A 17,860-nucleotide genomic window follows, 5' to 3' on the forward strand; every position below is an offset into this window, starting at 1 on the left:
AATGTAGCTTGTCATCAATGACCACCAACCACCCTTAGAAAGCATTTGGAAAAATTATTGATGAAGCTAGATTAAGATGTTTTTGCTATTGGCTCTGATGTAGAAAATCTTAGGGAACAATTCATAGTTCAGAAAAGGTACACTCTTAACAGTTAAACTAAAGACTCTTTAAGGCCAGGGAACAAGAATAATGGTAGCACTGGCTGACCTGACTCTCACTGAGGCTGGACTGGTGTTAGTTGGTTGATTTCTTAATACCCATTGACCAAGCTAGCTTAGTTAACAAGTCCTCCAGTGCAGGAATGAGGGTTAAAAAGAAAAAGGACAATTAGACAATGTAGCATGACCCCAGCTAGCTCTGAGAGTGAAGGCAGGTTTATTTTTTTCCCAATCTGCTTTTATACAGTTTTAATTACATGCAAGCAATAAGGGTAAACAGTACAATAAACACAAATAGTCAATAAGCAAGGCAATAAGCAAAGTCCCATGATCACTGTTTTTAGGAGCTTATCAGGATGACCAAGATATCTGAGCCTACTTCCCTGTCCTGGCTCAAAGTCATATTCTTTCCTGAAGCCTATTACTTTGTTCTAGCCTAAAATTGGATTCCTACCTGAACTTTCTTCCCTGTTCTAGCCTAAAATTAGATTCCTGCCTGAGTTTATTTCCTTGTCATGGTCTAATGTCAGATTCCTGCCTGAAAGCCCATTTCTTTGTCCTTGGCCAATGTCAGATTCCTGCCAAGTGGTCCCCAAAGCTCTCCACATCTCTCCCTTTGTTATTTCATAAACAAGACTGTACCTGCCTTAGGGGTTCTGACAAGACTGCCTTCCTTACCCATTGTGGAATATGCATTATCAAAAGCAATTCTATTCTGTCTTAGGTTAGTAAGACTCTGTGCAGAACTTACCTGTCATTGGCTGCCAGCCTGTTAATAACTCTGTCTGGGGGTTCATTTTTAGTTTCAAGCCATGTATTTTGGCTGTCAACATGTTGATGTTGTTAAAGGCAAGTTTAATCACATGGGCAGGAATAAAAGTATTCCCAGGACAAGAAGTGCTAGCATGATCAAGCTATATATGCCATTCTTGAAACTTGACCAAGATGGAAATACTGACCTCAAGTCACAAATAATTTTATCAGCAGTATCTGCAGCATCAAAGCTCAGCAGAGCAGCATTCTTTAAATTTATAATCTCAGTAAGCAAAACTAAAACATCCAGAGAGATGTTGGAATTATGCCAAATACCCTGCAAATGTCTTTGAACTTTTTCCCAATTATAGTGACTGTCATTGTAAATTTTAGAAGTAACACAAATCCACTGGTATTTAGCATGAAACTCAAGATAGCTTGTTACTGTTAAACTCTGAACCTCCTCTCCAATAATTTAAATAGTTTCATAAAGAGCATCAATCTGTTGTTCCAAATGCCTATCTAAATCCTCTTGAATACTCAGAACATTAGTAACATTTTTTTTTTTTTTGCTTAGTAGCTCAGCAGGCTTGAATAATTGCTTGTATTGTGCTCTGAACTCTGCTGTTGTGTGCTGTGAGGCCCCTCAGGCAAGCTCAGAACTTGGGACATGGTGAATACAGATCACTGCCAACAACAGGAGAAACAGGGGGCTGAGCATCTGGAGCTGGTATGGTGGGTCTTTCCCGCGGCTGGAGGACAGGGGTGGGGGTGGGGAACTAGCAGCCAGATGTTGCCACCTCTGAGGTCCTTTGTCCTAGCCACTTGCTGGATGCAGTGGTAGCCTCTGAATTACTTCACTATGGGAGCTGCATCTGCCCAGAGCATTTAGAACAGTGGCTTGTGTGTAGAAACATCCTTGGCGGGATGCTAAACTTGGAAAGCCCTAGTTTCTATAAATTCTGTCCTTAGCATTTAACATTAGGTGTACAATCCATTTGGAGTTAATTTTGTGGAGGTTGTAAAAGGAATTTGATGTGCTGGGTCGCGCAATCCACTATTAAGGTGTGATGCACAGAAGTAGAGCTGATGATGCAAAGGATTTACTAAAACGTAGGAGATAGTAGGTCACACCAAGCAGAATTTAGCTGAGGAAGGACTGCCAGTAAAACACCCCACAGGTAAGTAGTGTAGTAACCAGACCTGTTAGAGATTAGACTGTTAGGATACACATGTTTATTCACCAGGATTGTTCAGAAATATGGATCCTAATCATAAGAAAGGGAAACAATCATGAAGCTACCAGGCCCATCCCCATATCAAAGAGTAGGCCTCTAACAAGCTACTAGATGAGGCCTTACAGGATCACAATAACATTAAGGCCTGGTGTGCCCTAAAGGTTCAGTTATCTTCTTGAGAACAGCATAGCTCTGCCACATGGGCAAGATGATACCTGGTGACAGCTATTTGAAAAAGTAAGAAATAAAAACAAACCACTGTTGCGTTGAGTGCTGGCCTGATCATGCATGGCTTTCTTTCCCTGAGGTCCCCAAGTACTGAGAGTGACCCAAAAGCCCTGACCCAGACCCTCGCCAGTTCTCCCAAGCATATTCCTTATTTTAAGAGAAGGAGACATGTTTTACTTCAGGCAGGGCCTTGACAAGGCATTGCTTTCAGATTCTGAGAACACAACTCTTCCCACTGCTGTAGCTGTGGATATCAGTCCCAAGGCCACTATAGGCTTGGTCAGGAATGTTCTTGAGACACCCTGAGTTCTCCTTGTGCAGCAGTGTTTGGACTTCTCTTGAGTGTGTCTCATTGTATGATGTTTCTGCTAACTTCATAATTTCTTCATCTTTCTGCTGACTTCATAGATGTTTCCCATTTCTTTCCATTTCCCTCATGTAAGTAGTATACAAGACTGTATTCTTCTTAAGCCTACTTAGCATAGAAGACATAACTTGTGCAAGACCTCCCCACCCCAGCTTTTATACTTTTCTATCTCCTCCTTTTCCTATGTTTTTCACCACCTGGGACCTTCTACTTAGGAACCTGTCCCTAAAGAATGAACTGCTGTTTTAGGTCATTAAGAAATAATCCTGGAAATGTCTATGCTATGTAGTACTCCATCTGTCTAAGTGGCTAGACTTGCAGTCTTCAATCTGTATTTAAATTGTTCAAAACATAACCTGGGACCTGAACCTAAAAGAGACTTAAGGGTGACAGAATATGTGGAATGCAAAATTTGTTCTAGACTGGCTTCTCTTTTAGCATTATTTAGTGTAGTTGGTCTTTGCTACTTTGTGGTTTCTTGTTTTTTGTACTATTTATCCCCTACCTCACCCCCTCACTCCCTAATATCAGATAGGAGAAAAATAAGGATAGAGGAGAGATTCTTGAATCTGATTTCTTTCCCTTTGTTTATTCTTTGACCACAGCTACTAACAGACCACAAACAAACTCCCTAAAACACCAGCAACCCCCCACCCTGCCTCTTGGGGTCCTTAGATTTCTGTACCCTCTAAAATGTTACCGATTGCACATGTCACACCATCACAGAAATCTGTAGCTGCAAAACCATGCTTCAGCTAGAGCATGAGGCACATCATGGTCAGAGGCTGCAAGAATCAGAAGCAGCCTCACATCTCTACACCCAGGATCATAATGAAAGCACATTCTTATCATATTTCTGTGTTTTATAAAGAAACCAATCTTCCAGGATTCCCCAAAAATGTGACTATAAACCAGAGTTAGATGCAAGGTATTATCAAAGATATTTTTAAAAATGAATCTTTTTTTAAAACTTTTATTGCATTATGATGAAAAAAGTTACATGATTTCAATTTATCTGAATTTGTTAATATTTAAAAACATAATTAAATAGAATTGAATCACATTCTTGCTTCCCCTTTGTACCACCGCTCCTCCCCGAGACCCCCCTTTCAATACCTATAATATCTTTTTTGTCATATTCCTTAAAATTTATAAAATATAACAATAAAAATGAGTATTATAAAAGTTGTTTCATATAAAACAGCAATCAATTTAATAGTCTTATGTAGATGCTTGTCTACAACAATAGTGAAAATATATTTTTCTCAATATAAATTTTAAATAACTCTAAACATATTAACTGTATACTTAAAAATAATACATCACTACTAGTATTTTCTTAGATGAACATGAATATATAAAGTCTTTTTGTTTGTTTTATATTTCGTAGCATTTAAAATATTGGCTCTTACTGTGGTACAAGCCCAAAATAAGAACAATTTTTAGACATTGGACTTCATTGTAATAAGGCTGTATTTCAATGACCTTCATATCACCAAAGGATTTTACCTCATTTTGTCACTTCCTGTTGTTTTTGTTGTAAGAGGTGGAATTAGGTTTGTGTGGATTTATTGAAAGATTACCTTCTTGCTTCTTCTAGAGTGTAGCTTTGCTCCTTATGTTGGTGTTTTCCATCTATTATCCTTTGTAGGGCTGGATATGTGGAAAGATATTGTGTAAATTTTGTTTTGTCATGGAATATCTTGTTTTCTCCATCTATGGTTATTGAGAGTTTTGCTGGGTATAGTAGCCTGGGCTGACATTTGTGTCCTTGTAGGGTCTGTATGACATCTGCCCAGGATCTTCTAGCTTTCATAATCACTGGTGAGAAGTCTGGTGTAATTCTGATAGGCCTGATTTATATGTTACTTGCCTTTTTTCCCTTACTGCTTTTAAAATTCTTTCTTTGTTTAGTGCAGTTGGTGTTTTGATTATTATGTGTCAGGAGGAATTTCTTTTCTGGTCCAGTCTATTTGGAGTTCTGTAGGCTTCTTGTATGTTCATGGGCATCTCTTTCTTTAGGTTAGGGAAGTTTTCTTCTATAATTTTGTTGAAGATATTTACTGGCCATTTAAGTTGGGAGTCTTCACTCTCTTCTATACCTATTATCCTTAGGCTTGGTCTTCTCATTGCATCCTGGATTTCCTGGATGTTTTGGGTTAGGAGTTTTTTGCTTTTTGCATTTTCTTTGACTGTTGTGTCAATGTTTTCTATGGTGTCTTCTGCCCCTGAGACTCTCTCTTCTATCTCTTGCATTCTATTGGTGATGCTTGCATCTATGATGGCTCCTGATTTCTTTCCTCGGTTTTGTATGGCCAGGGTTGTCTCTCTTTTTGATTTCTTTATTGTTTCTCTTTCCATTTTTAGATTCTGGATGGTTTTGCTCATTTCCTTCACCTGTTTGATTGTGTTTTCCTGTAGTTCTTTAAGGGAGTTTTGTGTTTAAGAGCTTCTAGCTCTTTACCTGTGTTCTTGTGTATTTCTTTGAGGGTGCTATTTATGTCTTTGATAAGGTCCTGTATCAACATCATGATAAGTGATTTTATATCTGAATCTTGCTTTTCTGGTGTGATGGTGTGTCTAGAACTTGCTATGGTGGGAGAATTGGGTTCTGATGATGGCAAGTGACCTTGGTTTGTGTTGTTTATTTTCTTATGCTTGTCCTCTGCCATCTGGTTAACTCCAATGCTACCTGCCCTTGCTAAATCTGACTGGAGCCTGTCCTTCCAGTGTTCCTGGTTGTGTCAGAACTCCTCAGAGTCAAGCTGTCTCTGTGATCCTGTGATTCTGGGATCCTAGGATCCTGGGCTTGTTAAATCACCTGGGAGTGTAGCTTTCTCTGTGTGTTGTGGGACTGGCTGCAGAGCTTGCGCCCAAGGTCTGCTCTGGACTCCAGCCCAGACAGACTGGAAGGAACCCGAGTCACTGGGCTGGTGGAGTTCCTGTGTGCCTGGTCCCGTTGGTCCCAGTTACTCCCAGTGTTAAGACAGATGTTGGTTCCTACTCACCTCTGATCCTGGGTGTGTCAGAGCACCTGGGAGTGAAGCTTCCTCTGGGTGTTGTGGGACTGGCTGCAGAGCTTGTGCCCAAGGTCTGCTCTGGACCCCAGCCCAGACAGACTGGAAGGAACCCCAGTCACTGGGCTGGTGGAGTTCCTGTGTGCCTGGTCCCACTGGTCCAAAAATTAATCTTTTAACTGTTTGTGGAATGATTTTCCCCCCAGGGCAATGACTTTGCTTTCATTTGATTAAACATCCTAAATCCTTAAGTTAAAGAGATATATCATAGCAGAGTTTTAAAATTACCCATTTGAGCCATGGAATTAACTCACTTTTATCTATAGTAAGCTTTCTACTCCACTATACCTAGGAGCAGCCAGGTCCTTCCCTTTTTATTTCTTTTTTATTCACCTCCCAGTTACTCTTCCTTGATTTCAAATTCGTAGCCACTTTTGGTTCAGTTGCTGTAACTATTCGAGTTTCACTGAAGTTTGGGTGCAGTACTTCCCAGCTGTGAAGCAAAGGAATGGTTATACTGGATGTTGAATGTGTAATGGCATATGCACATAAAGGACTCTGTGCTTTGGAAGATGAACAGGTGACCTTGAAGAATGGAAGAAATTTACCAAACTAGGGCTCTGTCTGACCCTAGTGTGGGGTGGAATGACAGAGCTGGGAAGGCATGTGCTATCTGAGTCTTTTAATCTCTACTCCTCCAGTAGGGGAGCTGCTACTGTCCAGTGGAAATGCTAGCAATCAGAAGGAGCACAAGTGGGAGGTAGCTTGCAAGTTCTTTCCTTATTCTCCTCTGATACAGTTCATCAGAGAGCTGAGAGGGAGACCACAAGTCATGTCATCATGATTGTGGCAGCCCCTGGGAAGAACAGGTTGGCTAAGCTATCAGAGTCCAATCTGATTAGACTGCGGTAGACTGTGAACAAGACTGTGCTTTTGGTACATGTAATGACCTGGGCAGAGGGCATAGGCCTCTGAGCCTGCCTGAGTGTGGATTCCCTGGGGAGGGGGGAGGAGGCTCAGCAGCTCTGGCCATAGGACACTGTGTTGCTTATATCATCACTGCCCAGTGTGCACACACAAGCACTACTTTTGGTGTGCAGTGGGAAGACAGATTTAAAAAAATCAAAGGTCTGTTTTCTAGAAGCTCTGAACATTGCATTGCACATTCAGTGTTGTGTAACAGATTTTACAAATTGTTTCAAAACTGTTGGAAAAGAGGTGATGGAGATCAATCTTTGGCAACATTTGATTAAAATCCTTTTACCTTTTCACTACCACCAGCCACAATGAATGGTGTGATTTAGGGAAATTCAATTCCAGGGCACAAAAGGAGTTTCTGAAATACAGAGGTTTCTCAGGTGTGCATGGTGGTGTGCAGGTGGGTAAGGGAGATTCCACATCATGTGCCCTAATACACGTGACAGGAAACAGACATTAAATTATTCCTCAACATTGTTTTCTGTGTGGGTTCAGTGTGGCTGGGAGCTGCACAGACAGAGTCCACCTCTCTGACCACATCCATACAGAGAGTTGTAGCGCATGGAGCCTCTCTGTTTGGAAGAGAGATCAATAGTAGCTGGAGGGTCCGAAAATAGCAGTTTAGGGGTCACTGTGAGTTATTTTAGTGGGAGTGGTAAAATCTGTGATTATTTAATTTTTATTCTCTGTTTTTTTCAATTAAGGATTGTATATTGACATGCAAAATAAACTGATAGCAGTAAGTTGGGATTTTCTACAGATATCAACTAAAAATGGTTAAAAACATGTTTTATTGTTATAGTTGATGTAAAATTGCACTTATTTAATGTATGTATTCTGATACATTTGGACATAGTACCTATATCCAAGCAACTCCATTGTACAGAGTTCTCATAAAAATGACATAATTGCCATGTATCCCAGCAATATTCTCAGTATATTTTCCATTCTCTACAAATTAGCATTGAGTAGCAACAGAATTGTCATGTTCATTGCAGTTGTATTCATGATCGCCTAATTAAGAGAGTAACCTCAATGCTCATTTGTTGAGAACAAGCTGGGTGCCTCAGGGAGACATTGTGCTAAAGGAATGAAGACAATAGCAATGATTAAAGGATTATGCACTTGTAAAAACCCTCACAATCAGTGCTGTATTGGTCATAAAACAGCATGTAATTACTGCTTAAGCAGTGTCAATCCACTTTTTTCTCCCATCTGATTTTAATCCTTAGTGCACTCTTATTGTCAGATGATGTGAGAGCTTCAGCCATCTTGTCTATACTGCAGGTAGCAATAGAAAATGAAGGGCAGAAAACACAGAATCTAGCTGAAGCAATCACCTCCAAAGAGTTTTTCTAATATTCTTTTAGGTGGTATGTGGAGAAGAGAAATGAAATAGCAAGCTTTTTGTACCAAGAGTTGTTATAGAGATGAGAAGTAAATGTGCTATTATAATATCCTGTGAAAATACAGAAAGTGGCTTTCTTTGGATGGCATGAGGGCTTTCTGCCAATGAGTATAATGCATGAAAAAAGGAAAAACACCGACTGGGTGTTTTGTTTGAATTTAAATGACAGTAAATTACAGAACAAAAAAGGAATAGTCTTAAGTATGTGATCATCTCTATTTCTCTGGATTAAATAACCTATCCTAGATAGTAACACTTGCATTTTTGCTTTGGAGAATGTGTTTTTAACATTTTGTGCACATTTGTTCATCTTTAATGTATTATATAGTTAATGTAGCAATTCGGCATAATATATTAATTTCTGTTATTTGAATAGTTACTCAAACATTAGTTTTTCTTTAAAAGAAGGAACAGTTTTGCTTTGGAATGAGATGAGCAGAAAGCTCAGTAATTCCACATTCCAAACTAGTGAAAGTTAACACAAGTCAATGACCTGCTTTTGTTTCCTGCATGATATGTATTTCACATGGCTGAGAGCAAAACTTCTGATTTCACAGATCTAGAGTGGGCCCAAGAATGAGCTTGTGATGAACTCCTGTGTTGCAGGGTATTTGATCACATTGTGAACCCCAAGATTGTGTTATTTTCTGAAGAAGAAAAAAACCATCCATTCCTATATGTGAGATGGCTGAGTCCATAGCACACACCTTTAGTCCTGTGACTGGAATACAAACTGACCCTCAGTACACACTTTTAAACACAAACAATGAAGGTAAAGTTAGTTTTAGATGGAAGCACTCTTGCTTGAAAGTGATGTCTAATTGAGTGGCAGATAAATTGATGAACCAGAGAAAGAATTGACAGAATATGATATGCACAACTATCAAGAGAAGAGACAGGAAAGAGAGACAACATAAGAGGAGTAGCACAGTGGGTGAGCAGAGGAGACAGTTTTGCCCAGAGAGTTTTACAGAGACAGGTTGAAGAGAGAAGAAGCTAGATACAGGTGAAGATAGAATGAGCCAGAGAAGAAGGAGCTAGAAGTTTAGAACATATTGCTAGAATTAGTTTGAGGCCAAGCAGATCAATTCAGTCAGAAATAAAAGAAGCCAGTTTGAAAATTTTACTGTGGAGAGTTTCGAGCCAGAAACTAGCCAGAGTTGGCCAGTGTGAACTCCCCAAGCCTCAAGCTGCTGGCAGCTACAGGCCAGCCTAGCCAGAGTTCAAAAAGAAAAAGGGTGAGTTTATTCAGCAGTATGTCTCAGATAAGATTATACAGAGGCTAGACGCTTCCATGACTAGGCCTAGGTTAACAATTGGAGGAAGTAAGCCTCTGAGATTACAGTAACACCAGGCAAATAAAACAAACTGTTATACTCCTATATGATAGTCATCCTCTACACAAACAGAGTGAAAACTGTATTTGTCACAATCATGCTGTCCCTGTCTTCACTATTTCACTTTTCTGTGTTCATTATTGTTTTCCTCCTCTTTTGAAGTTTCATTTAAGCAATATTGAATTAATGTTATAATTGAAGGTAGATTCTTCTCTTATACAATATATCCTGACCACTGTTTCTCCTCCCTCCTCTCTTCCCAGCTACTGTCGACTTTTCCCATCCTCCTCTCCCCTAGATCCACCCCTGCTCTGTTTCCTCTTCAGAGAGCAGCAGACTTCCACGGCAGGACAGCCAAACAGGACAAAACAAGATAGAAAAAGACAAGGTGAAAGCCTTCATATTGAGGCTGGACAGGGCAAACCAATAGGAAGAAAAGAGTCTCAGAATCAAGCAAAAGAGTCAGAGCTATACCTGCTCCCACTGTTAGGAGTTCCACAAAAACACCAAGCTGACAGCTATAACACATCATCAGAGGACCTGGCACAGACCCTTGCTGGCCCCATGCTTGCCATTTAAGTCTCTGTAGAGTTCCTGGAAATCCAGATAGTGTTAGTCATGGACCCCCTTCATGTCCCGGGCCTCAGGTTAAATCAAACATGGGTGGCCACTCAAACAAGTTTGTTGCCATCATGCTCCAGCACATCTTACAAGAAGAACCAATTTTAGGAAGAGTTTTTTAGCTGGATTGGTGTCCAGGTTTCTCTTTTTGTAGTCTGTAAGGTACCTTCTCTCCTACAAGAGACTAAAACATAGAAGTGAAGCTTGACCTCTACATTCAGTGGAGCTGTATAGAATTTGTCCTCAGCAATGGGACCCTGCTGTCAGTTTTCAAAGAGCCAAATTTTGTCCTAGCATCAGCATGGGTTGTTTAAGGATCCCCAAGGGACCACCTTGGCCAACTGAATGTAACCCATTCCCAACATTGAAGCCCTGCCTGGTGTCAAAGGATGGTCAGTTCAGATTCCATATCCTCCATTCCTAGGAGTCCTCATATATTCCAGAAGTTGCCATTGCATTGGGTTTCTACACTAATCCCCAAATGCCCCCCAATTCCAGCTGTTTCTCCCTGCAGCGTACTCTCTCCCTTCATCCCACCCTACAACCCCAACTGATCCCTCCCACTCCTGTTCCCACCAAACTGCAGTCTACTCACAGAAACTGTTCTGTTTCCCTTCTAGAGGGAGACCCATGCTTCTCCCCTATAGCCTTCCTCTTTTCCTAACCTTTCTAGGTTTGTTTAGTATAGCTTGGTTATTATATACCAGAAATATAATATCTACTTATAAGTGAACACATACCATATCTGTCATTCTGGGTCTGAATAACACTTAGGGTGAATTTTTTTCTAGTTGTATTCATGTGCCTGTAAATTCATGATATCATTTAAAAACAGCTGAATTTGCATAGACATACTACTTTTTTTTTAATCCATTTTTCCATGAGGGACATTTGGGTCGTTTCCAGTTTCTGGCTACTATGAATAAATGTGCTATGAACATAGTTGAGCAAATGTCCTTGTGGTAGGATGGAACAACTTTTGGCTAGATGCATAAGAGGGGTATACCTAGATCTTGAGGTAAATGGACTCTCAGCTTTCTGAGGAACCATGATTGTGAGAAAGTGGCTGTATTAGTTTGTACCCTACAAGCAGTGGAAGAGTTGTTGCCCTTTCTCCATATCCTTGCCAGCATGAGCTGTCACTTGTATTATTGATCTTAGCAATTCTGACATGGGTAAGATAGATTCTAAAAGTAGTTTTGATTTACATTTACCTGATGGCTAATATGGTAAAGATTTCTTTTAAGTCTTTTTCAACCATTTGAGATTCATCTGTTCAGAATCCTATATTTAGATCTATACCCCATTTTTAAATTGGATATTTTGCTTTGGAAAACCTTGTTCCTTGAATTCTTCATGTATTTTGTATATTAGGCCTCTATAAATGTGGATATGGTTTAACTTCCCATTCCTTATGCTGCCTCTTTGTCCAGTTACTGGCTTTTTGCCACTTACAATCTAGTTCCAGTTATTGACAAGGAGGAGAAACAGGGTGCACAGGATGAGTCCTGGCCTAAATTTCTTTGATTTATTAATTATTTATTTATTGTCTTGTAAGTTGTTTAAAAGACTTATAGATCTGTCTTTCTGTCTCTTTCTATCAGTGGTACCATCTATGGTGTGTGATTGTATTCATTATAATCTAATTATATTACTGTTTCCCTGGGAAATAATAAACCTTCACCTGTTTTTGTCTTCTGAACATTTACTATATTGTACTATGAGTTTCTTTAGTTTTTCATAGTTTGGGGACTTTCTGTGGAGAAACAGTTTTAGTTTCCTCTTTCTGATCCTGAAGGCATACCTCTCCTCCTTTCTTGGCAAATCTGTGCTTTCCAGTTCTTACAATCATCAATATTTGGATTTTTGCTACTAAAGTGATTGATATGGTTAACATTGAATTTGGGGTTTTTAAAACTTTCTCATATATTATTGTCTATGTGTCCTAATTAGCTTCAGTTGTCAGTATTTTAGAGTCTACAGTTTTCTGAGGGAGCCTCACTTGAGGACATGCCCTCATCTAAATGACTGGATGCTGTGTCAGTGAGAGATTGTGTGCAGTGATGATTGATGTGGGAAGGCTCTTCTACTGAGGGTGGCAGAATCCCTAAGCAAAGTGGTTCTGGACTGGATAAGAGAGCTAGCTAAGCATGAGTCAGTGACCAAGCAAGAGGGCAAGCCAGGAAACAGTGTTTGACCATGGTTTTTGCCTTCCTTTTTGAAGCTTGAGTTTCAATCCTAAGCTCTCAAAATGATGGACTATGATCTGACAGGACCAAACAAGTGAACCTGTTCATCCCCTGGGATCTGAGATGCCTTTGCTTAGAGGATTCAATCACAGCACCAGCAGAGTAGCAAGGTACTGCAACAAAAATTGTAGAGAAAGTAATTTGCTGCTGGACACAACCTGGGAATGTTCTCTTTTGGAGGAATGTGTTAAATATCACTTGAGATAGCAAATGGCATAGAAAGTTGTACTCAGAGCTTAATTAGCTTTTCTTGTAGTACCTGGAAGATCTGAGTATTGCCAGTATACAGACAGAAGTTCAGGTCATTGGATTTCAGTAGAAAATAGATCCCATGAAAAATTTATCTAGAAATCATTTGTGTGTTATTTTGATCCAACATCTTTCTTATTCTGTCCATGATCTGAGAAATTAAATCTTGCAGAATTAAAAAATAATGGGCTGAATTCTTAGATGTGATATTGAATCTCTTGGATGAGTATTGCCAGTGACTCATTCAGGAATAAAATAAAAAGAAACAAAGAAACAAGCAAACAAGTGGGGCAAAATAAATACAAAGTCTGTTTTATAGAGAAAAACAGTTCTGGGTAGTTTCAGATGGCAGCCAAATGCTGAGACAGGCCTGAATTTTCAGAGATTATCACCATTAAAGAGAAGGTCCTTGCTCAATATTGGAAGCCTAAGAAGGTGCTCTAACCCTAATCCTAAGCCTTCATTGAATGGAAGGGGGAGTAGACAAAGTGATTCCTAGTCCCTGGAAGGAACTTCATACAAAACCTGTTATAACTGTACTCTAAGGAGGGCAGGATCCATACCAATTTAAAATCCAAACTTGACAGGATACTCAAGTTCTAGAAACAAGAAAGATGCAAAATTTAAGGTCATGGGTTCTTCCTCTGTGAAATCAGTTCAGCACTGTTCCAGCCATCCATGTTTGGCAGAGTCAGAGCCCTAGCAAGGGAGGATACTGTGAGAGTGTATTGCATGAACCTAAGGATGAAGCCTGAGTTGCATTTTGAGACCACAAGATGTTGAGATACCTAAGCTATGAGATACCTACCATGGAGAGCTACAGATAGAGAGTGGAAGTAACTAAACCAAGAGATGTATGAGAAGTTTCAGGGATAGGGCCATCTAAGCCTTTTGAAACTGAGGGCTCCTGACACAGAGCTGTAGGATTTGTTGTTTGCACTGCTGGGTTTCTTGCTTGGGTCCAATCTTCCCTTACTATGCACAGATTCCTCTCTATTGGAGTGGGAAGGGGTATTCTGTGCCATTGTATATTGGAAAGATAAGACTTGCTTTCTGATTTTACAAGATGTTGCAATCAAGAGATTGTCTTGAGTGTCAGAAGAGACTTTGGGCATTTAAACAGTGTATGAGCTCTTGCAGACTATTAGAATCATTGAAGTTAGACTAAATGCATTCTTTCCTGGGATGACCAGTAGCCTATAGTGACCAGGGTCAGGATGTAATTTATTGAGTTAAAAAGCTCACAGATAGGATGGTATCTTTGAATACTTGTCTCTCCTTTATAGCTTTCTTTGGGGGAGTTTATAGAAAACTTTCTAGATTCCTTATTGGGCGTAGAATTTGAGTGTCTATACACTCAACCCATGTCCTGTTTTTTGTGTCTACTATGTTGTGGTTGAAAATGATCAGTGAACGAAATTTCTTCTCATGCTGTCATGCCTTCCCCATTATAGACTCTATCCCTAAATCACATAGGATGCAGTAAAAGCAGTTGCTGTGCAGTGCTAAGGTATTTTGTGGGTCTGGTGTTTTTATATTTTTAATTTTGTTGTTTTGTTTTCATTTGGAAGACAAAGTTTCACTCTGTAGCCCTGGCTGTTCTGAAGGGAGGTATATAACATATAAGCTGCGAATTTAAAGGGCCACCTGATTTTGACTCCAGAATGCTGGGATTAAATGTGGATCAACTTGCCTAGCTGTTTGTTTGGGGGTTTTTTGTTTGTTTGTTTTTATATTATTGGCTGATGGGCCTAGAATATAGGTTTTGGTATATGTCAAGCATGTACTGTTGTATTGATCTTTATCCACATTGTAAGTTTTGAAATTAAGCAGGGAGAATATCCTATTTCTCAGAATGGCATATATTCATGGCATTAGTACTGCCTGAGATTTACTGCTTGAGCTTTCTGAGTCACTGGATTACAGATTCATAACATTTCCCATAACTATTATAATTTTTTAATGAATGTGAATATTTTGCCTGTATGTATGTGTATGCACCTCATGTGTGCTTGGTCCTCATAGTAGTCAGAAGATGGCCTCAGACTTCCTGAACTTGGAGTAATGAATAGTTGTGAATCCCCTTGTAAGTACTTGCTATTGAGCTCAATTATTTGCATGACCAGCAAGAGTTCTTCACTGCTGAGCCATCTCTCCTGCACTATGTTGCTGATTTAGGATCAACATTTACATTGCTAATGTTTTCATCTGTCCATTTGTAACTGTGTAAACATGCATCTCCTTTTAGTAAGATCTTATTAATATTACAGTTTCAACTGAGGGACTTCAGGGTTCTGGAAGATGAATATAGAACTAGAATGAACATATAATTCTTTGAGGGGACTTCAGTAAAAACCTCTGAGTTCTTCCTCTCTTTCTTGTTTGTTTGATTGAATTTTTTACAGGGGAGACTGGGTCTTGACATGTACCTCTGGTTGTTCTGGATAGACCAGGCTGGCACCCAACTCAATGAGATATACCCACCTCTGCCTCCTGAATGCTGAGATTAAAGGCAGGCATGAGTCAATATACCCAGCTTGCCTGTCATGCTTGTAGTTAGTAATTCTTCATAGAATTTCTCTGATGTGTGCTCAGTACTGTTTGCTTGTCTGTCTGTCTGTGTCTCTCAACCCCCCCCCCCGCGTCCTCCCCATGTGTATTTATTTGAATTTCTCTTGCAAGGGTATATCCTATTCTAAGAATGAAGAAATGAGACAGAGCTAAACCTCATTATCTAGTTTAAGTCTAAGATTACTTGGTGATTACATTAGAACTTCTGAGTTAAGAATAAGTGGAGGGCCGGGTGGTGGTGTTGCACACCTTTAATCCCAGCACTTGGGAGGCAGAGGCAGGCGGATTTCTGAGTTCGAGGCCAGCCTGGTCTACAGAGTGAGTACCAGGACAGCCAAGGGCTACACAGAGAAACCCTGTCTCAAAAAACCAAAAAAGAATAAGTGGAAGAAACACCAGAAGTATATGAATATATTGTCAGTGAAGTATCCATTTATAGTGTTGTCTATATGATGGTTTCTTTTGTACACATGTATGGAATATTTTAGGATGCAGTGACCTATGATGATGTGCATGTGAACTTCACTCGCGAAGAATGGGCTTTGCTGGATCCTTCACAGAAGAGTCTCTACAAAGATGTGATGGCGGAGACCTACAGGAACCTCACTGCTGTAGGTAAGACACTAAGTTTTCTTTCACTTTTTCAAATAAGAGAACAACTGTTTCTTTGTTACTGATGCTCTTCTGTAATTTCAATTGAGAATGAGGAAGCATGAGGTGAATAAATCAGGTTCACTGGAGATAGTAAGTTAAATTTTCCCTAGTTTCCAATAATATATCATACCTTTTCTGGTTCTATATTTTAGGCTACAATTGGGAAGATCATAATATTAAAGATCATTGTCAAAGTTCTAGAAGACATGCAAGGTAATTTTCATGTTCAAGTCAGTATGAGTATACCTCTCTCTCACTCTCTTCCAGAACAATTAGAAGACAATCTCCATTTGAGTAGACTTTCTCAGTATGATATAAGTTTTTTTATTTATTTTTAAGGTTTATTTATTTGTTTTTATGTATGTGAGTACACTGTAGCTGTGGTTGTGAGCCTTCATGTGGTTGTTGGGAATTGAATGTTTAGGACCTCTGCTTACTCTGGTCAACCCCTCTCGCTCCAGTAAATGTTGCAAATTCAGTATGCAAATCTAGTGTATTTCACACTACAGAAACATTTTTGAATGTACTCAGTGTGATAAAGCTCTGAGCTCTCCCAGTTCTCTTCAAAAGCCTTACAATGTAAAAGGGTACTACAAATGTGAGCCATGTAATAAACGTTTTTACAATTACAGGTATCTTCAAAGACACAAAACAACCCATAATGAATGGGAAACCTTGATGTAAACAAAATGATAAGACCTTAAGATTCAATTCGTCTTAGTAACTACACCAAATTGTAAAATTAATTTATACAGATATAAAGATACATCGCTGTAAAGAATGTGGTAAAACTTTCACATGTGTCAATTCTCTTTGCAGGCATGAAAGAAGTCATAGTATAGAGAAACCACCTGAATATACTAAGTGTGGAAAAGCCTTTGCATGTCACAGTTATCCTCAAAGGGATGAAAGAAGTCATACTGAAGAGAAACCCTATGAAAGTATTCAATATGGTGAATCCTTTGCACATCACAGTAGTTTTCAAATACATAAAAAGAATACAAATGTAACCAATGTGGTAAAGCCTTTGTAAGTCATAGTACTCTTCAACATCATGAAAGAACACATACTGGAGAGAAGCCCTACATGTGTAATCAATGTGATAAAGCCTATTCACAAAACATTCATCTTCAAATACATAAAAGAACACATACTGGAGAGAAACCTTATGAATGTAAGCAATGTGGTAAAGTCTTTGCCCATTATAGTAGTCTTCAAAGTCATAAAAGAACACATACTGGAGAGAAACCTTATGAATGTAAGCAATGTTCTAAATCCTTTGCATCTCATATTCAAATTCAAAAGCATGAAATAATTCATACAGGAGAGAAACCTTACAAATGCAATCAATGTGGTAAAGTCTTTGCATGTTATAGTAGTCTTCACAGACATAAAAAAACACATACAGGAGAGAAACCCTTTGAATGTAATCAATGTGGTAAAGCCTTTGCATGTCCAAGTAGTCTTCGAATACATAAAAGAGTTCATACTGGAGAGAAACCCTACAAGTGTAATCAATATGATAAAGCCTATTACCAACAAAGTTATCTCCAAAAACATAAAAGAACACACACATACTGGAGAAAAACCATCTGAATGTAACCAATGTGCTAAAGCCTTTGCATGTCATAGTGATCTTCGAAGACAAAAGAGAACACATACTAGAGAGAAAACCTATGAATGTATGAATGTAATCAATGTTGTAAATCCAATTCACAACCACGTAATCTCGAAACCCATAAATGATCACATACTGGAGAGAAACCCTATGAGTGTAATCAATAATATAAATCCTACTTAAAACCATGTACTCTCAAAACCCATTTAAAAAAAAAACACATACTGGAGAGAAACCTTACAAATGTAACCAATGTGATAAAGCATTTGCATGTCATGATTATCTTCAAATACATAAAAGAACAGATACTGCAGAGAAACTTTATCAATGGAAGCAATGTGGTAAATCCTTTGCATCTCATGGTCAACTTCAAAGGCATGAAATAATTCATACTGGAGAGTAACCTTACAAAT

General features: G+C 39.1%; 1 pseudogene; it reads left to right on the forward strand.

Annotated features, from left to right (window-relative positions):
- The first annotated feature begins 1,582 nt into the window (after positions 1–1,582).
- LOC116078779 lies at positions 1,583–17,630 on the forward strand (annotated as a pseudogene).
- The last annotated feature ends 230 nt before the right edge of the window (positions 17,631–17,860 follow it).

The sequence above is a fragment of the Mastomys coucha genome, unplaced genomic scaffold (assembly GCF_008632895.1).
Source record: "Mastomys coucha isolate ucsf_1 unplaced genomic scaffold, UCSF_Mcou_1 pScaffold5, whole genome shotgun sequence".
NCBI classification, from domain to species: Eukaryota; Metazoa; Chordata; class Mammalia; order Rodentia; family Muridae; genus Mastomys; species Mastomys coucha.